Here is a 5,865-nt window from a genome sequence, read left to right as displayed (position 1 = left end):
GTGAAATCGCCTACTCGGTTAGCACCAAGTGTGGCTGGAGGATTTCACCGAAAAAGGAAACGTGAATTTTTGTACCAGCAACTCTCCTTTTCATTTCAGAAAGGAAAGGGCTGTTTTTTGTTGTTGTTGTTGTTGTTGTTGCTGTTTGTTTTTTCCTTTCAGATGAACTGGCTATTCAGTAATTTGTCATGTGTTAATTTGGCTTCCTTCAAAGTTTCTATTTTAAACAAAAGGACTGTTTCTCCGGAGCCTTTTCGCCTCATGCCAGTACATGACAAGGCTGACATTTCTAGAGAGCTAGGCGTTTAGCATCTCCTTGTAGACACCGGCGGGTGCTTGCAGGGATGATAACAAGGACATGCAAGGCTCCCACTTAAAGGGAGGTTATATTTTTATTATCCTAAGTATCCTAATATATATTGCCCTAAATAGCCTATATAGCTTATATTTTATCCTCTATATTCTCTCTCTCTCTCTCTCTCTCGATACACACAAAAAATAAGGGATGGTTGAAACAGGTGTATTATATCAGACCTACTACCTTTCATTACACCATTACAGATTTATTTCTTCATATTGATAAGGATGATGATGTGTTATTAATAAGGATAGTTGGCATTTATTAAATGCTAGCTAAGAGCTAGGAAGCCTGATATATATAATCTCATTTAATGCCTGCAACTGCCCAATGAAACTAGCTATTATTTTTACCATTTTTATAAGTGAGGAAACTGAGGCATAAAGAGATTGAGTAATTTGCTCAAGATTAAAATACCTAGTTCATGGCAGAATTAGGATTTAATCCCTAAGTTGCTTCCAAAGCAGATGTACTTAGCCACTAAGTTGTACTCCATTCTTCACCTCCAAAACCATCCCCACTCCTTCGGACCTGGGGGGACTTGAGCTATGGTCTCTCAGACCTGCCCTTGGTGAGCATTGATATTTCTAGGGTGGACAGATTCGGGGCATTTTACTCTTCAGGCACTTGCCAGTGTTACACTGATGTCTCTGAGACTCACACTCAGCAGTAGAAGATGGCTCTGGGCAGCCACGTTTATTATACCTGAATTTGTGCCCTGGGCCACATTTGATTGAATCAGGGCAAACACATAACCCGGACTGCTGCCTCCTGGAAACAGAAATTGGGCCTTGGTCTGGGGCCAGAGGGAAGGTACTGTCTCAGTATCTGAGGTGGCTCTCAGAGCCATTGAGGGTGAAGTTAAGGGGAAGCCAGTGGACATAAATGGAACTGCTGGTCTGAAAGGGGGCCTGAGGCCTGGATGCAAATCCAGGGGAGGGGAGCTGGTCCTTTCACCTTGGCCTACACTTGGAGGGTCTGTGGGTCTGTGTCTCTGTGCGTGCTCAGGTGAGGGCCAGTGGGAGGGAGGGAGGCTTGGAGTTGAGGGGAGTGTTGGGAGAGTGAGGGGTGGGTATGAGAGATGGAGAAAGATAGAACATAAAGAGGCAGAGATGAGGGAGGGGGCGCTGCCCAGCTTGAGTTTCCCATTTCTTGCCTTGTCTCTCCCAGGCCCTGTGGCATTTTTGTCTTGTAGTCAGTAGGATATACCTCAGTCTCCACCTGATAAATTTCCTTTTTGGAAGGTTTAAGTAGGTTTTTGTTCATTGTTCATTTTCAACTACAAAGAGACTATCTAAAAGGCTTGTCTATAAATTTTATAATCTCCATGGTGATTAAATTTTTCAGAGAATATAAAGTTTAGAGGAATACCTAGTATGATAGAAAGCAAGGTACAAAATTATGTTGAAGGCTGAAATTATGTTAACAGACTGGAATAAAACCTACAAGGTGAAATTTAACAAAACTAATAAAAATATCTACCTTTACATTGAAAAAAATTAAGGACAGAATTGGAGTGACCTGGTTTAGCAGCAGTTTATTAAAAAGAAATCTGGGGTTTTGATTAACCACATGCTTAATAAGAGGCAATATTAAAGTCCAGGAACTGAAAGACACAAATGTAGTTTTAAGGACCTGATACTAAACTGAAATTAAGAACCCTCTGGGGCACCCAGAAGTCAATCAGAATTACCTGGATTTAATCTCAAGGGGTCCAGGCTGGATTTGGTTTTTTCTAAGAGAGCCCAGACTTAATCAATTAGATTATATTGTGCTATGTCTAATGAATAAGACTGAAACACGTAACTAAATGAGCTTATGTAAGGAAACACATCCAGAGAAAAACAGGTCTTAAGAAATCATGTTTACCTGTTTGAAATATATTTTAAATAATAAAAATGATACCTGGTTATTATAACAAACTCAAAAATTGTAATAAGTACACAGAAAAAGTGAAGTCCACTTCCCCCATTCAAGTCTCACTTCCTAAAAGCAATCACTGTTTAAAGATTGGTGGGTATATTTGCAGATTTTTTTATATCTCTCTATATGGAGTTAAGAAAATAGAAATGGAGCAATACCACACATGCATGCATTCACTCCCTCATTCTTGAGGGAATATATATGGTTCCCATTCTTTAAATAGATGTGCAGAAGACCACTGAATTGTAAGAATTTATTCACTCCTTTCTTGATAGACCTATAGCTTATTTCTATTTTTGTAAATTAGAAACAGTGCTGCAAAGAATATCCTTAAATGTGTATCTTTAAGAAGCCCTCTCTGAAGCATTTACGCTGGAACCTAAGCAATGCTTCTCAGACTTGAATGTGGTAGGATTCACCAGGGGTTCTTGTTAAAATGCAGAATCTGATTCCACAGGTTAAGGGTGGGCACTAGAGAGACTGAGTTTCTAAGGAGCTCCTGAGAAGCCCTCCTCGCTGGTGCCAGGGCACACTCTGGGGTTCAAGCAGAGATTCACTCAAGGGAGCAGGTGTTCCTGACCCGGATGCACTAGAATCATGCAGACTCAGGTCCCCCACTAGACTCTTTAAATATGGTTTTCTAGGGCCTGGGCGTAGGTACTTATAAACAGCCCCTGGTGGTGATAACATACAGCTAGGGTTTGGATGGAGTGAGTGTCAGCATCACCTGGGAACTTGTTAGACATGCACGTTCTCAGGCCCTCCCTGCCTACTAACTCAAAAACTCTGGGGTAGAGACCAGCAACCTGTGTTGTATAAGCTCTCCAGGGCTTCTGATCTCACTCAAGTCTGAAACCCTCTGATGAACAGAAGAAAGAAGAGGGTTCTGGACAGAGCCTTCTTCCAAGATTAGAATCTGTGATTCTTAACCCTGGCGATTCTTAACCCAGACCTGCTAAAGCAGCTTGAGAAATGTCGTGTGCCTGGGCCCCACGCTCATTCTTTCTGATTCCAAAGATCTGGAACGGCTCCCAGGAGTATGTAGCTTTAAAAGCACCTGAGGGATGCGGATTTTGTGGCAAAGCAGAGGTGGGGCAGCCCCTCAACGTGAATGGTGGCCAGTGTCCTCCCAGCTCGTGCCATACAGCGTTCATCCATTCTCTCCATGTTTATTGAACCCCATTGTGAACCACGCACTATGCAGGTGATGTTACTGTTGATCACCTATTATGCACCAGGCATTTTATACATTAGCCCTACAACAACCACGCAGGGTGGGCCTACTACCGTTTTACAGAAGAGGATCCCTAACCCAGGTCAGTCGTGACTCCAAAACCTGGACCCCCACCCGCAATGCCACAACACCAGGCTTTGCAGACCAGGGGACACCAGGCTGTGGGCCTCTGAAAAGGCCTCTGAGTTTTATCTTCAGTGACTTGTGAAATAGAGGGTACATTCATAATTTTAGCAGGTACAGCATTCTCCTTTCAGTTCCTCAGACACACAGAGAGAAATGGTTTCGATCTCTAACTTATGCAAAGTAATGCTCTTTGTGGGTGAAGACTTTCCTTATCAGAGGGCAGGTGCTTGAGGTGTCGGTGGTCAGATAAAATACAGATCACCCTGTTAAGTTTTAATTTAAGAAAAATCGCAAATAGTTTTCCTAGTACAAGTATGTCCCAAATATTGTACGGGACATACTTATACTAAAAATGATTTGTTTTCCTCAAATTAAAAATTATTTGAATTACTGAAATTCAAATCTAACAGGGCTTCCTCTATTTTTATTTGCTATATCAGGTGAGCCTATTGGAGTGGGTTTACTGGCCCTGGTAATAACATGCTCCATCTCCATCTGATGCTCCCATGTTAAAAGCTTGCATCTTGGGTTTGAGTTGGGGAAGAAGACAAATTTCAGTTGCTCTTACTAGGTTCTGCAATAATTGAGATAATCAGACACGGGCTTAACCTAATAATACTTTAAAGAATAGCACTTATTATGTGGCAAGCACTATGCTATGCCCTTTGCTCACTGTTTTATTTAATCCTCACAACCCTGTAAGTCGGCCCAGTACCAATACCCCCATTTTACAGGTGAGAAGACTGAGGCTCCAAACAGCTCAGCAACTGGTTGAAAGCAGAGTTTCTGAATTGCATCATTATCAGCATCTGGGGCCAGATAATTCTTTGATGTTGGGACTGTACTTGCATTGTAGGATGTTTAGTGGCATTGCTGGCCTTTCCACATCAGCTGCTGGTAGCATTTTCTAGGTTATAACAACCAAACTTGTCCCCAGACATTACCAAATGTGCAGATTCACCCCTGGTTGAGAACCACTGGTCTAAGGTTTTGTAGGTATTAAGATTCTGAGCCAGGATCACAGTCAGGCAGCCTGCCCCAAAGTGTGTGCTCTTAGACACCTCAACAGTTTCATCAAGGGAAAAATTTAGGAAAGAAGAGGAATCTATCATATCACATTTATTTGGAAGAAAATTGTTTGAAAATGACAGAACTTTTGCATGACCTATTATTGCAGCTTGATTTCCTCCTTAGGTGCTGGCCCAGAGCTCTCTTGGGTTCAGAGTGGACAGTGCCTGGGACCTCACTGGCATTAGTATGATTATTGAAATATGGCATAAGTCAGAAGGACCCAGGCTTGCTACAGGGCGGGTTCTCGAATGGGCTTCTACACACACAGTCCTCAGGCTGTCCTGCTGTGGCCGGACTGAGGGATCCACGACCCCCAGCACTCCCCACTCTGTACTGAATATCCACAGCCCGGCCCTGCAGACCTCACCACCTCATAACTCTTCATTCATTTTTGTGTTTTGCTTTTTTAAATTGAGGTAAAATTTATGCAACATAAAATTAACCATTTTAAAGTGCACATTTCAGTGGCATTTAGTACATTCATGATGTTGTCCTACCGTCACCACTGCCACTGCTACCTGGTTGCCAAACATTTTCATCACCCCAAAAGGAAACCCCATACTCCTCATTAAGGCATCACTCCTTATTCTCCCTTCCCCTAGACTCTAGCAACCACTACTCTGCATTCCGTCCCTACGGATGTACCTCCTCATTTAAATGGAATCATACAAAATGAGACCTTTTGTGTCTAGCGTCTTTCATTTAACATCATATTTTTGAAGTTCGTCCATGTTTCATTCGTTCGTCTTTTCAACAGTTATTTATGGAACAGCTGCTTTGCATCAAGCGCTGGGAACGATGAAATGTAAACTCATGGAACTTCCATCCTGCTGAGGGAGGCAGATGATAACCAGATGAATGTTTGTCCCCTGCCAAAATTCATATGTTGAGATCTTAATGCCCAATGTGATGCTACAAGAAAGTGGGGCCTTTGGGAGGTACTTAGGTCATGAGAGTGGTGCTCTCATAAGTGGGATTAGTGCCCTTGTCAGAGAGACCCCACCGAGCTCCTTAGCCGCTTCCACCAAGTGAGGACACAGCAAGAAGGCACTAGCTGTGAAGCGGGATGGGGGCTTCACCAGAAAATGACCGTGCTGGTGCCTTGAGCTTGGCCTTGCCAGTCTCCAGAACTGTGAGAAATAGATTTCTCTTG

The sequence above is a fragment of the Camelus bactrianus genome, chromosome 29 (genome assembly GCF_048773025.1).
Source record: "Camelus bactrianus isolate YW-2024 breed Bactrian camel chromosome 29, ASM4877302v1, whole genome shotgun sequence".
NCBI lineage: Eukaryota > Metazoa > Chordata > Mammalia > Artiodactyla > Camelidae > Camelus > Camelus bactrianus.
Note: the sequence above shows the minus strand (reverse complement) of the source record.